The sequence below is a fragment of the Cyprinus carpio genome, unplaced genomic scaffold (assembly GCF_018340385.1).
Source record: "Cyprinus carpio isolate SPL01 unplaced genomic scaffold, ASM1834038v1 S000006493, whole genome shotgun sequence".
NCBI lineage: Eukaryota > Metazoa > Chordata > Actinopteri > Cypriniformes > Cyprinidae > Cyprinus > Cyprinus carpio.
Genome location: NW_024879166.1, coordinates 185,923 through 204,282, shown reverse-complemented (window position 1 = coordinate 204,282; position 18,360 = coordinate 185,923). Strand labels below are relative to the sequence as shown.

Below are 18,360 nucleotides of genomic sequence, written 5' to 3'. Positions count from 1 at the left end.
CATACAACAAAAAAGATCTCCCCAGTGAGGGTGTGACAATGACGTTCGAAAGAAATGATGAAAAAATGCTTCAAAATGTAATTATAACAAATATTAAAAAAAATCAAGACTGATGTAAACAACCAATTAGTATCAGTTATGACAAAATGTGGTGGCATTCTGCCAAATATCAAACCCTGTACAAGTTAATTTTACCAGCGTACACTCCCCCTTCTTCACTCTGATGATCTACTTGTAGACAAATTTCTTCCAGTTAGGAGACATGACTAATGATTTCTGACTGGTAAAGAGCTTTCATATTTTCCAAAAGATCGTTTTTAAAAACTTGTATGATGAGATTGTCGTGCAGTGGTGGTTTGAAGCAGTCTCTTCATCATAGCTTGTTTTAAAACTTGGGATTTTATCAGATTTTCTCCACTAACAACGACTCTATCTGATCGTAGGTGAGGTTTATTGTAACTTGGGGGGGGGGGGTGAAAACTAACCAATCCCTTCTTAAACCCTCAAAGGAAATATGGACCTAATTTCCATTTTAAGCTGCCCAAAAACCACCCTCATAGTTGTGATAGTTCACATCAACAATAAATATCCTATCATTATTTTTCTAACACTCATGTCATTCCATTCAGAATACTGTAGGACCGTGTTTCTTCTGTGAAACACAAAAGGAGCAATTCTGAAGAATGTTCTCGCCGCTCTTTTCTTTACAAGCATTCAATGACCTAAAAGCTGTCAAAACTCAAAAAGAGCAAGTGCACACAGGAGTTCCAAGTTTTTTCAGATGCTGCGTGTGAGGAACAGACCAAAAATTTCAATGGTGTCTCTAAAATCTCTTTCATGCATTCCTCATAAAGCAAAATATCTTCAGTTTTATATTTTTTGAGCACCACAGATGAAAGAAGGTTATACCAGTTTGGAACGGCATAAAGATGAGTAAATATTGATTTTTCATATTTGGGTGAACTATCCCTACCTTGCGTGCACCACCACAACAAATCCTCTTCCCCAAGCTTGTGCTTATTTGAATAATCTCCATGAACCACATATAATTCAAAATCAAGACAACGTAGCTGCATCTTATATAGTACAAATGTGCTCCGTGACTTTCTGCCTGAGCACACAAACACACAACATTGTAGACGCTCTGGTGGATGATAATATAATCTGTTTTCACATATCTCAATGGCAATGTTGCACATTTTCACATCCCTGATAGGAATCATGTCTACATGTTGGGACCTCTTTATCATTTAAATAAAATTAAATAAAACAAAACTAAAAACAAGAGGACAAGTGGAGGAGTGATTTACATAGAGCATCTTGATTTTAAATGGTATGTGGAAATGGAGAGATTAGATGGACATGTCAAACATTCAAACAAATAAAAAACATTAAACATGGCTCATAAAATAGGCTATATTCTGAAAGGAGACACTAAAGAGTAATGAAACACAAACACATTTTTAGAAGAGCGTTATGACCATCAAAACATGAAACGCCGCTTTGACAGCCAACTAGACACATATGGGTTACAAAGCTAAAAGGGAGAATCTATGGCAGAAACTCCCTAAAGTGCTAAATATATTTCAAATTCATTCACAATGTATTAGTATCTCAACAGCAACAAAAAGGTTTTGAATTTATGTTGTACTAGGTTGGTTTTTTCTACTGAAAAAAACAGATTAATGATGGTAATAACATGGACAAGATTCAAGTGGAAGTCAAGAGAACAATACAAACGTAGCAAAGTGCCAATATACTTAATGGCTTAATGGGTCACATGATATGTTGACATGCCAAAACAGTGGCCTCAATGCAATGGACCCTTTTATGTCCATCAAGAAAAGGAGCTGTGACAAGATCCATACGTAAATGTCCCACCCAAAACAACACATTACCAAAGCTTTCAGAAACATAGATACAAGTGAAGACCTCCAATTGAGACAACCCCCCAAGTTTAGATAATACCTACACAAGATGGAAGATGTAAAGAAACATCAACAAGCAGTATGGACGGTGGTCTACTGGATTGAGGTTTCAGACTACTTATCTTTAATGGTCCAAAAAATCCCCTAGGGAGAGTCTTTCCCTGCTCCTGAAAACGTTCCAGAAGTTCGTCTATCTTATCATCTAGGTTGCTGGACTGGTCCAGTAAGGGATGAATCTGCGCACTAGTCTGAAACTGGGCCTGATCCGAACCAGGATGGCCCAATGGTGACAAGCTGATCTGACAACGACGAACCAGGAGAATTCATTAGCGGTCCACATTCTAATAAAAGAGAGAATAGGCTTTTTGAGTCTCAGAAAGGAACCTTCTGCAATCAACCTAATTTATAAATTTAATGCAACATCTGAAGGTGTGCACACTGTTGCATGAGACATAAATGTAGGATAGACTTGATTTTAGCCATCAGGAACTTGCTGGATCATAAAATGTGTACATTCCACAGTGGAGGACTACTCCCCCCGTGCCACAACCAATTTAAGAGATTATTTGATTCTGGGACTAGATCAAGGATGACCAACTTGCCTGCCCCTGGAGGACCCACTGTCCTGTAGCCCCGCTTAGCTCCAAACCCAATTTAACAAAACTGAACGGCTAATCAAGGTCTTACTAGGACATACTACTAGAACTTACAGGCAGGTGTTGAGGCAAGCCGAAATGCTAAACTTTGCAGGACAGTGACCCTCCAGGGACCAAAGTTTTGGACACCCCTGAACTACGTCAAGGACAGAATCACTTTCCAGAGCATCTCAACAATTCTCAATGTCATTCTTTTTTATTTTCCAAATTTACGTTATTTGCTATGATTGCAATTCTGATATAAAATTGACAAGATAGCACTTGCAACTGGGGATCTCATGAAGAAAAAAACCCCACGAACCCACTTCTGCAACGAGCGATTTTGACTGGGATCACCCTCCAGAGCAGTGCTTCTCAAACCTGTCCTGGGGGTCTCCCACAAAAATTCACATTTTCGTCTTCTCATCATCTAACACCTGAATTCAAACTGACCCAGACCATTTAACACGGAGATTCCAAAACTTAAATTCGGTGTGTCTGATGAGGGAGAGGGGTGTGCGAAGCACTGCTCTACAGAATCTCTTGACAATGATTGCAATTCTGATTTCATGTGTTGTGCCTTAATTGCACTTACACTGGGAATCTCCGTCAGAGATAGGAGACACTGCCTTGGCTTGGTGCCTGCTGTACCCGGTTGGCTAAGAGTTCCCCCAATAGCTGTCTGAAAGAGTGGCTGGGAGGGTTGCTGAGGGGCGGGGAGTGTGACGTCTGTGGTGTCTGGAGACCACCCCACTGCCACACCACTCGGTCCACTAAAGATGGTGGCTGTTGTTTGGCAGTTCGGAGGTAACTCCTGTAGCACTTACACCACCTTGCAGGGCTGAAATTGATGACTGAGGCAAGAAGATGTTGACAGAAGGTGTGGTCTGGTAGGAGAAGACCAGGGTTTACGGTCCCGGTGGCACTGGGGACAACCTGCATAGGTGGCTGGTCCTGATAAAGAACCAGTGTCTGTCCGTGTTTGAAGAACTATACTGGCAGACGAGTCACTCACAACAGTGCTCTGGTCTTGAAAAGACATGGGCTCTGCGGAGTCTTGTTGGGCAACACTCACAACACTGGGTTGTGGAAAAATAATTGATGGATGCGGAGTGTGGCTGGGCTGCGCTGAGGCGGTGGGTTGGTTTGAAGGGTTGGACCACAGCAAACATTTTCAGAGTGGGAACAACAACTGAATGGGTTGTTGCCTCTGAAATATATTCTCTGGGAGATGGTCACTTCCTAAAAGAAGCTTGGTTAGGCCACTGAATAACAACAAGCCTGGGGAAGATCATGGGGATTAATGGGTTGTTGGTACAGAACAATATGCCAGTCTGTGTTTGTTGCCTTGCTTTTTCTTTCCTTCCTCCCCCCCCGATTTGGGGATATTGTGGCAATATTTGGAAAAAGAGGGGCCCTGTTGGGCTGTTGACAATCTGTTGTTGTTGTTGGGGAGACTGTTGTTGTTCCATTGGAGTGGGACACCTGTGCTTGTCCCTGAAAAAGTGAGGACAGTCTGACCTCTCTGTTCCAGATGTCTGCATGGGTGTGAGGAAAGTTTGATCTGTTGCTGCTTGCTGGTTCTGGTTATTATCCGATGATAGCTGGGCTGGGCAACACCCCACTCTGCGCAATAACAGGCTAGTTGGAGGAGCCTGCTGATCTCGTAGGTAGATTGGTGCTTGTTATGCATTGTCATGGTACCCCGGACCATAACGTTGCTGGGACTTGTGGTGACTTTGTGGTTCCAAGAGTACTGTTGCGAGTCTTGTGTTTCAGTCATGGGGTTATGACTCTGAAAAAGTGGAGGAGGGTTGAGGTTGAGAAGGATGGCTGCTGCAGAAAAGCTTGATGTCTGAATGGTCAAAAGACCTCCTGTCTGTTGGAAAAGAGCAGTCTGCTGCTGCAACTGCTGCTGGGTTGTGTTCTGGAGGAAGCCTTCAGAGGGCTGCTGGCGATAGAGGATTAGTCTGGTGTGGAGCCTTGCTGTTCACTAGCGAAGCCTAGGCGTGCACTGCATTGGAAATCTGTGTCTGCAAGAGCTCTGACTGCAATTGTTGCTTTAGGTTCTCTAATACTTCCTGATTGCTGAAGAGTTTCTAAATTTTTGCATGCTGTTGCTGTTGCTGCAGATTATCGAGAACTTTTTGATGCTGCAGAGTCACTATAGAACGTTTGTTGCTGAATGTGTTTCCAGGACATTCTGATGGTGCTGCTGTTGATGCTGTAGATTCTCCAAAACTTTGTGTGTTTGGCTGCTGCTGAATGTTGCCAAGAGCCTGTTGCTGGAGGTTTTCCAAGACCTTCTGATGCTGGCTGCAAAATTTTCAAGGACTGTCTGTTGATGTTGTAGATCCACAAGTGCTTTCTGTTGCTGTTGCTGAAGATTTTCCAATATATTGCTCTGCTCTTGCTGCTGCTGTTTGCTGGTTTATTAGAGTTGTCTCATTTCCACCCAACCTTAAACTGTTCATGGTTTCCTGGACGTGTTGCTGAAGGCTCTCTGCAGACGGCGTCGGGCTATAATCCGTACAGAATTAGCTGCTCCGTTGTGCTTGCAGCTGCTCTTATCCTGCTCTCTAGCTGTGTAACACCATCCTGGGGCAAAAGCGCCTGAACCTGTGGCCGCTGGGATGGAGGATTCCGAGAGTCTATTCCCACCAACACAATTCCACTTCCATCTACACTGTTGTCTTCTGGAGACAAAGTTTCTGGGGTTTCACGCAAGAACTGCTGAGGGACCTGAGGGGGAACAGGCTGGAGAACTGTTGTGTCTTCTGACAAGGACACTTGGAACGATGTAGGTGAAGGAATGTCCTGCTTCTGAATGGTGGATAAGGTTTCTTGAGTCGTAAATATTTGAGCTGATGGCGTTTGGGAGTCGACGGATTGGAGAGCCACAGGGCTTGGAAAAGACTTGGTGGCAGAGGGAAGGACAGTGCTTATCTCCAAGATTTGTTGGGTTGAACTAAGGGCCTCTACAGGCTGCATTGCAAAAATGAGAAAAATGTGTTAACTTTCATGCCCTAGTCAGGAAAAAACAATACTTTGCTTGGGTTTTCTTCCTAAACTAAATGATTCCAATGTTAAAACTGGAACTTAAATTGGATTACAGAAAAAAAAGGATTACAGCACCTTGAAAATGACAGTACCTTAAAAATGTCTGAAGGTGCTGGCATTGCAGGAAACTTCCATGGGTTCTTCTCCGTAAAACACATAGGTAACATTAAGACATTGTTTAGACAATTTGTCTCGGTTTGCATCGCTGTAAACAAAGTCATAAACAAATGAGTTCAAACTTTAAAGCTCTAAAGAGTCTATCAAAAAAATTAAAAGTGTAATGGATGCAAAACATGAAAATATTTTGATATTGCCAACCTTTTATCTGCTCTTCAAAAGTGCAAGCCTTGACCGTGGCTGGCAGTTCTGATTTCACTGATAGTTCAACTTTCTCTGTATGAAAAGAGTTAAAATAATGAATGAGACCATCATCTACTGGTGTGAAAGTGCAATTGAATACTTTTTCCAAAATTTCACAAGGAACAAAATTGGCGACTCTAGATGGCACTATTCACAAAAACAATAGCATTTAATCTTTAACCCAAGGTACTTCAATCCATTGCTGTAGATTGTTATCTTGTCAAATAGTTGCTGCAGCACTTCTACTCCATCCTGCATTTCTGTTACTTGTCCTGCCAAAACCGCATTCAGGTGCAAATGTGCCAATCCTATGATATGCAAAAGGACACTTCTGGACAGTTCCCAAAGCACTGTCAGCATGACCAAATTAACATCCATGAGATAAGCCTCTGCTATGCTAAAATTCACAATTCAATACCTGCTTTACCCAAAGTAACTTTGCTTGATTTACCCAAATATATGTATTAAGAATACCCTAACCCCATTCCTATCAAACAACCATAGGACAAACTCTATCCCTACCACTAAAACCCCAAACAACAAAATAGACCCAAATGATTTGTTCACCCCAGCCACTTTAGTAACCCAAAAATATGATCCCAACTGTGTGTCTTCGGACTATCCAAGGAAGAAAATGGACACCCTTTGCTCATAGTCAACATATCTTGATCTGCTGATTTAATAAAGTGTATCCTCTCTTCACCAACCTGTTAGAGGAGTGTAGGTAAAAGGCTGTAGACACATGTGTTCTCCCTGCCATTTGTCACATTACAGCAATCCCAATGGACACGGGGGAGGTCAAAGTCTGGTCATGATATGGGGGAACCTTCACCACTAGATGATTCTGGACCAAATAATTTTGAGATCATGTTTTTAACAAGATATTAATGAATGATAAGCATTACACAACAGAGCTAAAACACAGTTCAGCCATCTCCTGCACTTGCCTGATGAAAAAAGTTCCATGTCAATTTCTGCTTCAGCCTGCCAGCCACTCTCTTCTGAAAAGCAAAGAAAAAACAGGAAAAAAAAAAAGGATGTACTTGGGTTCAAAACATATTCTACACATGCATTTAAACAGATCAAAGTCCAACACAAGTATTGTAATGACATAGTTAGATGCAAAAAGAATTAGATAAGAGAAAGTTCATACCTGTAGAATTTTCCTGAAAAATAACTTTTGTTCCTTTTAGAAAGTTCTTGCCGATGATAAAGACTTCCTCTCCTCCTGCGACAGAGCAACTGTGAAGACTTTTTTGAAGGATTTCAGGCACTCCAGCTGGCTGAGCTGAAAATGTGACAAATGGAATACAGTTAGAAATGTGGGAAACTAATATCCCTTAATATCAAATCTATACCCTGATATCCTTTGCACTTACTACATAAGATAGGAGAGGAGAGGGCCTGGAGGGTTAGGACAGATCCATCAGCTCTAGGTGTGACTCTAAAGGCCAACCGAGCTCGAGTGCTCTTCTTTTTGGAGCCAGCAACCCCTATACGAGCTTCAACATCGGCATTCCTCAGCTTCAAGATTCCAACACAGTCCACGCTGCCAAGACACATCACATTACACTTTAACAATACATATTACCTGAAAAGAGACTATTATTGCCACTGGTAGCCACAGACAGAATGATCCTTACCGCTAGGGTCATAGAGTTGGTCGGCTCAAGGTTCACTTCAATAACTGTGGTCCCTTCGATATCCACTTCCTTACGCGTTGTGTTGCGCCCCGTCACTCTGCAGGCTTGATAAAATCCATGGGGCTTCACACGTCCAGCGTCATTAGCCACAAACACCTGGAGCACCACTGGTTCACTGACTCCCCTACTAACTGATGTGCCATATTTAGAAACATTACCACATAAACTGTATTATCCATAAACCCATATTTTGTCCAAGATAATGTAATGTGCATTCAGCTCTTACTTTGATTGTAGGAAATCCTAGCTGGGTACGGTCTTTGACAGATCCCCTACTTCCCTCCGTCAGGTATCGTGCTCTGTGCTGTGTCCTCCGGCTGAATCAAAATCTTCAGCTCCTTCCTTCACTCTTCTGCGGGTATTGAATGGAAAGAATGCCCCCTTTCTGATTGTTGGGAACACTTCCAGGGGAGCGGCGGGGAAAATAAGACAAAAAAACATTAGCTAATAAATTATAATAAAAACAAAACATATAATTATAACCGTTATTCACTGTATTAATTTATTTTTTCAAAAACAACTACATACACAACACAGTGACTCCTCTTCCATGACGTTTTAAAATATAAATCAAAAATAATTTTTGGAGCTAATTTTGACATTTTTTGAGGTCAAAAACCGACAAGGTCACCAACCTCACTTTGGGTCGTCGACTTTGGTGTCTGAACCCAGTTGTGAAAAGAACAAAGTGCGGCGCTTTAGCGCTGTCTGCATCAAACACATCCATGCCGGCTTCATCCCCGGGCGCAGGCTTTGGCCCCGGCCGCTGACGGGGAGTTCTCTTCCGAGACTTTCTGGGCACGTCAGTATTGTCGTTGTATGAACTGCTGCTGCCCACGCTAAAGTTGGACACAGAGTCCATCCACATACTGCTGCTCTGCTCCGAGTCCGGGTTGGGAAGCACATCATCCTGGCCAGGACATGCGCGACTGTCCATCCAGCAGGTCCTCCGGAGGGGGCGAGATGCTCAGGACGGTCCGCCGCTTCGAGGGAGTCCGCCTGGCTCTGTGTGGCTCCGACAGCATCTACCGCACTGATAGACACCACTGATCCAGGCTCCACCCCATCCTCTCTGGCATCCCCTCCGCGGCGGGAACGCTGTGGAGCCTGGGAAGCCTGCTCTGGGGCGGAGGTAGCAGAGAGCATGCTGGGACAGGAAGGAAGTGTACTGCTGAGGTCCTCCAGGGAGGAGGCAGCGGCGCAAGTGGCAGACAGCATCTGTAGTGTGCACAATGCAGAACGTTAATAAAACTTGTCCGTGCAAAATCTGGCTAGCAGTCCCGATCAAGCAGTGAAACTCGACATGATATCTGATCATTGGCTTTTATCTTGTTTTGAATGTCTTGTTAATATTAAAATCGCTAATTAAAGTAGGCCTAATTAAGCTGACACATTATCCAATCCCTAATTTCTTTCTTATCTATATCAATTCTTCTTTGGAACATTGTAGCTATTTTGCAGAATCTCAATAATGGCCCAATAACTAGTCCTATCATAAAAAAAAGCAAGCAAAAAATAAACATGCGTAAGGGGTAATACAGAGCAGTAACCTGTCACTTCTGCATAACCCAGTGATGATCTATTCAAAAAAAAGCCAAATTACATTGGCCAATGATAACTAATGCATGCCAACTGGGCAAACTGGTGTGGTACTGGTTGATAACACAGAGCTGCCAGTCTATTCAAAACAGCCTCTCATAGAAGACACATAATATTGGCACAATGACAATTCTGAGGTGCATGCCAATTGGACCGATTTGGTTGGGACTGAACGTAGCCATGGAGACAGAATAAACAAGCTTCTGACCTACGAAGCAGAGAACTGCAGACCATTTTATATGCAGACTCTCCCTGATTCAGAGGGAACTCCCATGGAATAAAAAACGACAAACTGACCGCGAAATAAAACAATAAGTGCTGGTCATCCAATGTAGATATCAGCAAATTTTGGTCAGAATCCTTTGAGCAAAACATCCATATATTCATAAAAACATCTGTTTGTTTTTTTTTGTTTGTTTAGATTACAAATTTAAGTGGGCCAGTTTTTCATACAGAAGCAAATAACTTGGTTTTCCTCACCATACTAAAGTTCGGTGGTGGGTTTGGTTTTGTGACTGTTACCTAACATTTATTGCTGCAAAAACCACTGCTATTTGTCTGGGCTGCGTCACACTTAAGATCCCTCAGCTTCCTGTCAAAACCCAGGAAGTATTGTAAATGTTCACCCTGGCTACCCGTTGCAAAACATATTTGCAATCACCGTATTGCCTATTAATTTTAGGGACGGGGCAATATTTTTAAATATTTTTGTTGACCGAACGCAAAGTTGTAAATGTCCAAACATACTTTAAACTCATAGAAACAAGATGTTTGAAATAAGGTCTCTATTTACAGCTGAGTACCAGACATCACAAGAGTTAGACTTCTGCAAATGAATTTAAATTAATCAAACGTATTGTGTTCCTCTAGAATATTCACAGGCATCCTTGTGTGCGCTGATTTTTCATGTAACAAATTTTTAAGAGAAATATCTATTTTGTTGTGAATTTCCAAGTGAAACAGCTATCGAAATTTTAGTATTAGATTCTGATTAAGATTATGAAAACAAAACATTTTCCTTTAAAAAAAAAAAATTTTCATGACAAATTGATAAGAATTAAGAAAATACATAGGATCACTTATGATGTCATCTCAATAAAATATTGATATAGCATTATGCTGTTACTATTGCATTCTTACACGGTGCATTTACGGAGAAGCATTATAAAAACATTCTCTTTTATATTCAGTTTAGAAAAAAACATTGTGGGAAAACATAAATTCATGATCTGCAAGTAAACTACATTTTATTTTTTATTTATAATTTATATGTAATGGTATTGTGATGGCATTGCTTGAAAAAGCCCAGTGTTTTTTTTGAGTTGTTTGTTTCCACTGCAAGTGCATACACAAACAAGATCTTAAGTATAATATAAAAAACAGAGAGTAATATTGTTTTTTGTTTTGTTTTTTGCCATATTGCCCAGCCTACTGTAAATTAAAGCAATTTTATCTTTAGTGCCAGAGAAGGCCTCCAAAAAGAAGAGGAAGCAAAAAGATTAAGAGGAAAGCCCCACCCAACTTAGGCCTAACGCCAATCTAATATGTAGACAAAGTGGAAAAAATAATTTATGATTAATTTATTTCAGATGTCACCTAATCGGGCTTACGAACCCGCTGCCAGTCAGTAAGTGCTGTTAATTGTCCCTGTCCTACTGGGGACTGGTTTCACTAGAGTACTAGGGCCCTATGAAATCCGCTTCATTTTTAACCAAATTTCATTTTATTTTTTTCCAAAATCATTTTTTTCCATTTAAATTTTTCTGGATTCCATTTTTTTTTTTTTTAATTTAAATTTTTCTGGGACTCCTTTTTTTAATGTTTAAATTACATTTCCGATCAATCACAAAATGTCTAGTTAATTAAAATCATTGAACTTAATTCAATTTAACACAAATTTATTAAAAGTTTTTTAAAACATTACACCCGCTTTATTAATATAAAGTTTTTAAAATAACAGTAACAGGCATTTCAAGCACAATAATGTCTGTCAAGTTAAACAAAACTTTTATTTTTCGACGGGTGGCCAGGAAACCTTTACATTTTCTGTGTGCATTTATGACGATAGTTTTTTCTCTCAAAATTAAATGGTCAAACTGCTCATGACGCGTGACTCAGAGCAGTTCTGGAGATGTTTATATGTGTTCATGTATTCAAAATATTGAGGCAAGCAGATGCTGAAATCACAGCGAGGGGCTGCACGCTCAGTACTAAAGGACCAAACCCGCACATATGCGCCATCATTAAAACAGAGACGCACAGCCAGAAATGGCAGGATTCATATTGAAGATTGTATTTTTCTTGCTTTAAATATGTAAAGATACTAGTCCATGTATCGAGATTTGCTTTAAAGTGTAATGACCTACTTTTGATAAATTTACTCAAACTTTGACAAATTCCGTAACGTTCCGTGTTATACAGTAAATTCAATTTTTATGACAGGATTCCGCGATTCCGTCCGCGTTTTCCACATCACCGAAATCATAGGGCCCTATTCAAACATAACATTTTTCCTGCTCCAGACTGGGAAAAGTCAGGAAATCACTCAACCCCCCTGACAGCAATAACAGGAAGCTCTCTTTAACAGGTTTAATGGGACAGGTCAAGTAAGACACTTGAAATGAGTTAGTCTGCAAAATCTGAAATGATCTAAACAGCCAAAAGAGAGGAAAGAAAAAAAGATGAAGAAAAAAAGGTCAGGACGTGCAGATGGGTTTTAAAAAAGTGTGATAAGTGAAAAAGGAAGCACTAGTCAGCAGCACTAATAGCAAAATGTACAAACCCATATGCTGAGACAGAAAAAAGAAGAAAAAAAAATGAAAACACCACACCACTAAAGAGAATGAGTAAAGATCCCAAAACACAAAAATCAAAAGTTAAGCTTCACAGGAAGTCACCTGAACATCACACGCACAGAACTGAGTGAAACTGAAATGATTAGGAGAGTCTTTCTAGCTTGAACACAAAATGACGAAGGTAGGAGCGATGTGAAAAGTGTCCTAGGCCATGAGGGCCAGGGCAGCCGGAGGAGGAGGTCCGGCCTCTCCGCCGCTCTTCTGGCTCATGCTGGGGTTGTCTGCTGTACGATCGAGGGCAACTGCAGCTCTTTAGGGAGCAGGTCATACACTGACTCTGAAACACACAGAAAAGTGTGAGAGACCGTCAGGGTGAGGTCAAGATGTACTTGTACTAAGATGTGCTAACAAAGAACAATAACTCTTGAACAATGATGAAATCGCGCTGCAAGTGCAGGGCTTCATATTTTAAGCAACACTGAACATGTAGGTTTTATATATATATATATATATATATTAATTTTTCACTAAATCCAGGTTAATAGCCTAAATATCCATTAACAAAGACAAATGCATCAAAAAAAAAAAATTGGTGGTGTGTGCCTATTAAATTACTGTGTAGGCGAGTTTATAACAATAAACAAGTTATCATCATGTTACCACATGACTCAAAGACCCCCCTCCCTTTCAAAAGATAGTATAAATAAAAATGTTATGTGCAATTCATAACACGATCCAATTATATTGTGTACAAAGGTTTTCACTAAAGCCATAAATAAAACATTTTCATATACTTACATAAAATAAACAATAACTTAAATGACACTTTTTTTTAATTTCAACTAGTTGCCAAGACATCATTTCTCATTTTTAGATTAATTTGATGTACTAAAATAACTAAAAGTGAAATAATTAAAAAAAAACAGCTGTATGACAAACATGATTTACTGCTTTATTAGCCAGCCAATTAAACAAATATTAAAAATTTCACAAAAAACATTGTCAGCAGTTAGAAATTTGCCTCAACTCATATGCTTCATAATTTAAAAAAATGCTGCAGGTCCAGCACTTAAAGTTATATAAATAAACACATAAACACCGGGCACGTCCTCTTTCTTGCGCAGCAGCAGATATTTAATAAGCAGAGGAGGTGTTTATGATTCCCAGAGCTCTAGGGACACTACGTCCCATGAGGCCCATGTGTCTCGTGCAGCATGCTGATGATTACAGCGCTGCTGATCGGGAAGCACTGAAGCGATATCACCATGACAGCTTCTCTCACATTACCTGCAAACCCTTGACAGGTGACTGGGCCAAACATAACAGCAGAGTTACTTCCCATAACAAAACCATTCTGAGTTGCACTCTCAATGGTTTGATTACACTGTATGCTTCTGACACTTTATGACTCCAATAATATATTATTATTATCAAGCTTTGCTTCATGAAATAAAATGTTTATTTGCTTCATTTGTGTGAAAGAAAAAAAAAAATAGTGTTGCACAAGAATTAGAATTTTACACAAGTACAGTATTTAAAGCAAATCCCAGGATCATTAAAGACTGAATTATTTTCTCCTATTAAAAAAGTGCAACATAAAAATTGTGACATTTGGCCAGTTTCTAATGCACTAAACTAAATCTTATATATATACCCTAAAGTTTTAAATCTGCAAACTTGTTGTCATATTAATTTAATTCATATTGATATTTTAGATAAGTTTATTAATGTTGCTAGAAAATATAAACATCACACAAGCAAAGGTTGTGTTCAGAATGATTTTATGGTCTGAATATAAGGTTGAAAATGCAAAACGACAAAAAACAGCTCATATAAAAAAAATAGGGTAGTTAAAGGAAGCCTGTTTCCTGTTTTTAAAATAGTTAGCAACTGGGAATAAAGTTTTAAATTAGAAATCAAGTCACATTAAGATATAAAGTCAAGCTATGAGTAGGGCTGGGTATCATTAAAAAAAAACTTTGATATACCAGTTCCTGAATGATACTTTTTTCGATACCAATTTTATGGAAACCGTTTTAATAAGATCACATTACACATGACATCAAAAATCTTTGGTTTTATTTTTTTAGCTTGATGAGGTTTTTACAGACTCAAAGAGCCGCTGCACGAAGGAACAAAATGTAACCAACACAATAAATCAGTCCAAATAGTTTTAATAAAGTTTGAATAGTTTTCAGTTTCCACATCTTTTAGGCTACGTTTACAGGTGCAAAGACTAGATCCATGGCTATTATTTATCTATCTGTTTTTCTATCTTATAGTTTAATACTTTATGTTATTGTTACAGTCCTTGGTGTGAACGGGCCATTATTCACTGAATAATTTCAGGATCAGTGTAGCATTCTGGCACAGAGAAACAAAGTGGACAAACACAGAGATGGAAATCGGAGCCTGAATCAAACACTCCCCGACAGACATGCTTTGTAAATAAAAGCGCTGGTGCCTGCAGTGAAACTGAAGCGGCGGGTCAGCAGGTCTGCATTCCACATGTTCTGCATTCCTGCTATTTTAAAACACTAAGCATCCCTGGACGACAAAGAGATAATGGGATGGTCCGAGTCGTCCGACTCTCCTCAGCCTAGGCTGTGTTTTATACTGCAGGGATTAAATCTGTTCAAAAGAATTCGAAAGTACAGAAAAACTTCTGTTGGAGCTGGGAAGGAGACCAAAGTGTCACAATAATTACACACTTCATCTTCATGAACGCCGGCTTTGTAAAACTCCACCAAACGCAGGCGGAGCCACATAATGAAAACAATTCTCTACAGAGCAATTCCTAGAAGGAACTACTAAACTTGTCCGTCACTACGAAGTCAAGTGAGATGAACACACAAGACCAAGCATGATCACGTGACCCGTGCAAACATCTCGAGAGAACTATAAATATACCAGATTTTGTGTCATTTTAAATGAAGAACAGTGTGGTCTTCTTGTGAGTGGTTTTCATGTCGTTAGGAAATTTGTACGATGAACAATTTAATTTGAATAAACGGCTGTTTATACGCCTGTTCATACCGACACATTCACATGCTGACAATGCACTTGTGCGTGAACAACAGCGCATGTGCGAGTGTTTGAATGCCCAAATATAATGGTCTGTTAGGTAGCACACATGCACCAGACGGGTCGATCTCACTTGCGGTCAATGCAGTGAACTTTGAAAGACTTGCATGCGTAACTGTGTGTGAAAATGAAGCACACTCAAGCCTATATTTGCTTTACTGTAAGTGCCACCTACTGTCAGAGAGTGATATTGAATTTTCACACTTACACTAATAAATAATATGCGCAGGACATGACCGTTTTCACAAATTCGCATTTTTATAAGATACACGAAAAAATAATAATTTTTCATAATTTTAAATTTTTGCATTTTCACAGCCCCAAAACGCCGCTGTCGTATTAATGAACAGCCAAAACGCATAAAACGTTGAAATGATGTTGTGTAAATGCCCTCTAACATAGTTAGTTACTCGTAAAGTTATCGTTTTCAATGTGAACAGGCCTTAAGGCTGTTTAAGCATGGAGCTCTGTCCTCGCAAACGTGTTCTTAAAAAAAAAAAACTGAACTCATCTGCGTTATCATCATTTGAGTGTCATTCACGTCTGTAGCGCAAACAGTGCTGGACAAGAAACAACAGAAGTGCATGTTTAATAAGAACAGCTTCAAAATAACAAGACATTCAATTCAAATTCAAATCTGCATGCAAACCCAAAAAAAGGATGTTATGCACTTCCCAGTGGCTTACCACAGAGGGACTCTCTGTAGCTGTGTCTGTCTTAAATCATTCACGTTACAAATAACAGGCGTACTGTACATAAGCCTCTAACATCACATCAACACAGGAACGTCATACGATCAAATCAGCCAATCGCATGCTTACCTTCTGATATGACAAGTCAACACAGCCAGATTCAGCAGCATGTTAGTAGTCAAGCTGAATGTGTGGCTATTGGCAGATAAAATATTAATTATAATAGCTGAGGATCAGTTTCTGCACATGCTTCCTCTAACCATGGCGCTAGTCCAACATTTATAGTGCATAAAAGCCGATTAACATGAAACAGCACACAAGCACCTACAGTGTGTTTCTCAAATACTTTTTTTTTTCGGTGTTAGACAACAAACCTTGGTTGTCTCGGAGCCACGATTAACTTTAAATGTGTATAAAGGTAAACAAACACACACCCACCCACCCTCTCTCTCTCTCTCTCTCTCTCTCCCTTTTTTCCCAATTAACTCTCTCCATCACACACACACACGCGCATTTATATATAGACTCACACACACACACACACATTCACTCGTTCATATGGACTCACATACACACGTTTATAAATACACACAGCTAGCGCGTGTCTTGTCGTGCTAAGTAACGTTAGCAAGTCTTCGTATTCAGGCACAGCTAAACGTCTCCGTAAAGACGAACGCAACTTTAAATGAATGAAGAGAGAGTGTGCTATTATAAAAACGCGTTCTTACCTTTGGAATAGAGCGATTTGGGAGAACTGGGGTCGATATCTGCGCTCAGTAGAGATATAAAATCAGAGGGCATGCTAGCATGCTAAAGCCTCATGAGATCAGAGGAAACGACTCATCACGCTCAGCTTCAAGAGCAGTGCGTACAGAAAGAGAGATGTTGCAATCATAAAATCCTTATAAAGGCTTTACAGCAAATGTAATGTAGTAATATTCACACTCGGGAACGTTTTAATATGTTTTTTTCCATCTGATTAGCTAGTCAGCCATAAGAGCCATTCACCTTTTTTCAGCGACTCCTCCCCCCTTTCTGCGCATGCGCACGATTTCGACTGTATCTGACACTATTAATGCTCGACTGTAATATGTGATTAGTGGTCTGTCATATTACTTTTAGTTCAGTTACCGCAGTTTAGTTATAGCACAGTGATCAAATTTAGTGTATGTTTTTAATTATTCAAGGTCCTATGTTAAAAGCACTTTGTTAATCCACGTGTTCAATAAGTAGCTTAAATGAATCTATCAAATGTCTAACGCATTTCGTCTTGCAGATGCAATGCAGACGTCATATAGACGTCACCGTGATGCACGTGTGCTGTCGGGGTTCTACTTACCCTTCAACCATCAAACATTCGAAAGAAATTTAAAAGTGTAAAAGCATTAACAAATTACTACAACAGACGATCAATAACCCGAAAAAGACCGATTGTTTCTGCAGCAGTATCATAATGAATGTTTGTTTAACATGCACTTCCTTCACCAGAAATGTTCATTAACTGGAACATTGAGTTATAATATTTCTATTATTTTGACAGCCAAAGATACTATTGTTATTTCACATTTAAATGTTATTCTGACGTCTGAAAATAGTTCATTCAAACCGAGAGATAAGGATTATTTGGAGGCCAACCTTATTATTTGAAATCATTTGTTTCAGTCTTTGTGAATGAAACTTCCCAAAACCGGAAGTGCCTCCCATAATCAGTAGGTTCGTTAGGAAAAAGGTGGATACTGCAGATACGGCAGATGTATTTTTGTGGCTGATTTACGAAGTTTATGATTTGCGCCACTAATCAGAATTGCATTTTTTTTTAAATCGTGATCAGGTTAAATGCCAAATCAAAGTTACAGTCTTTATAATGGCAGGCACTGTATAAAGGTCCTAGATCATGTAATTTTCACAGCTCACAACTTTCAGAGTTTCTGTCTACTGAAAGTCTTTTCCACACAGGCTGATGTATATATAGCATATAGTCTAATATAGCATTGCTTTTGGCTTAATCAGTAGCTTTGATGCCACTAAAATGAACAATCAACCAGGCATTCAGTGTTTGAATTCCTCTGTTGATGATACAAGATGATGATATCCAGAATTTTCTTACTGTTCTATACACATGCTGCATTCCATTTACCTTGGAAGTCAGATGTCGTAGATGGGAATGACGTCACAGCCAAGTGGACCATGTTCCATTAGAGAAATCCTAAAACCAAATTTAGCAATAACAGTCAGTTAAAAACACATAAAAAGAGTATTTTGCACAGATAACATGAAAGTATCATGTCCACAAATAGAGGATGGATAGTACTGTGTGCACCTTTGAGTTTATTGAGACAGAGACGAACATAAGCGCTAACAAACAATATATTACTACTGTCTCTCGTCTGTTGATGAGCAGCCATATTGGATTCTGAAGTTGGAGTTGTTGCGATTCATCCAAGATTCCGAGTCGGAACTCTGATTTGGGAGGGCATTCCATCTAAAAGTTCCTACTGGCGACT

The 18,360-nt window shown here is 39.7% G+C and overlaps 1 protein-coding gene and 1 pseudogene across 1 annotated transcript in view; both read right to left on the bottom strand.

Annotated features, from left to right (window-relative positions):
• LOC109083683 (E3 ubiquitin-protein ligase RFWD3-like) overlaps positions 1 to 18,360 on the bottom strand; it is a 512,102-nt gene that overhangs the window by 340,451 nt on the left and 153,291 nt on the right. The gene's annotated exons all lie outside the window — the stretch shown is intronic.
• On the bottom strand, positions 1,955 to 16,937 carry LOC109084843 (annotated as a pseudogene).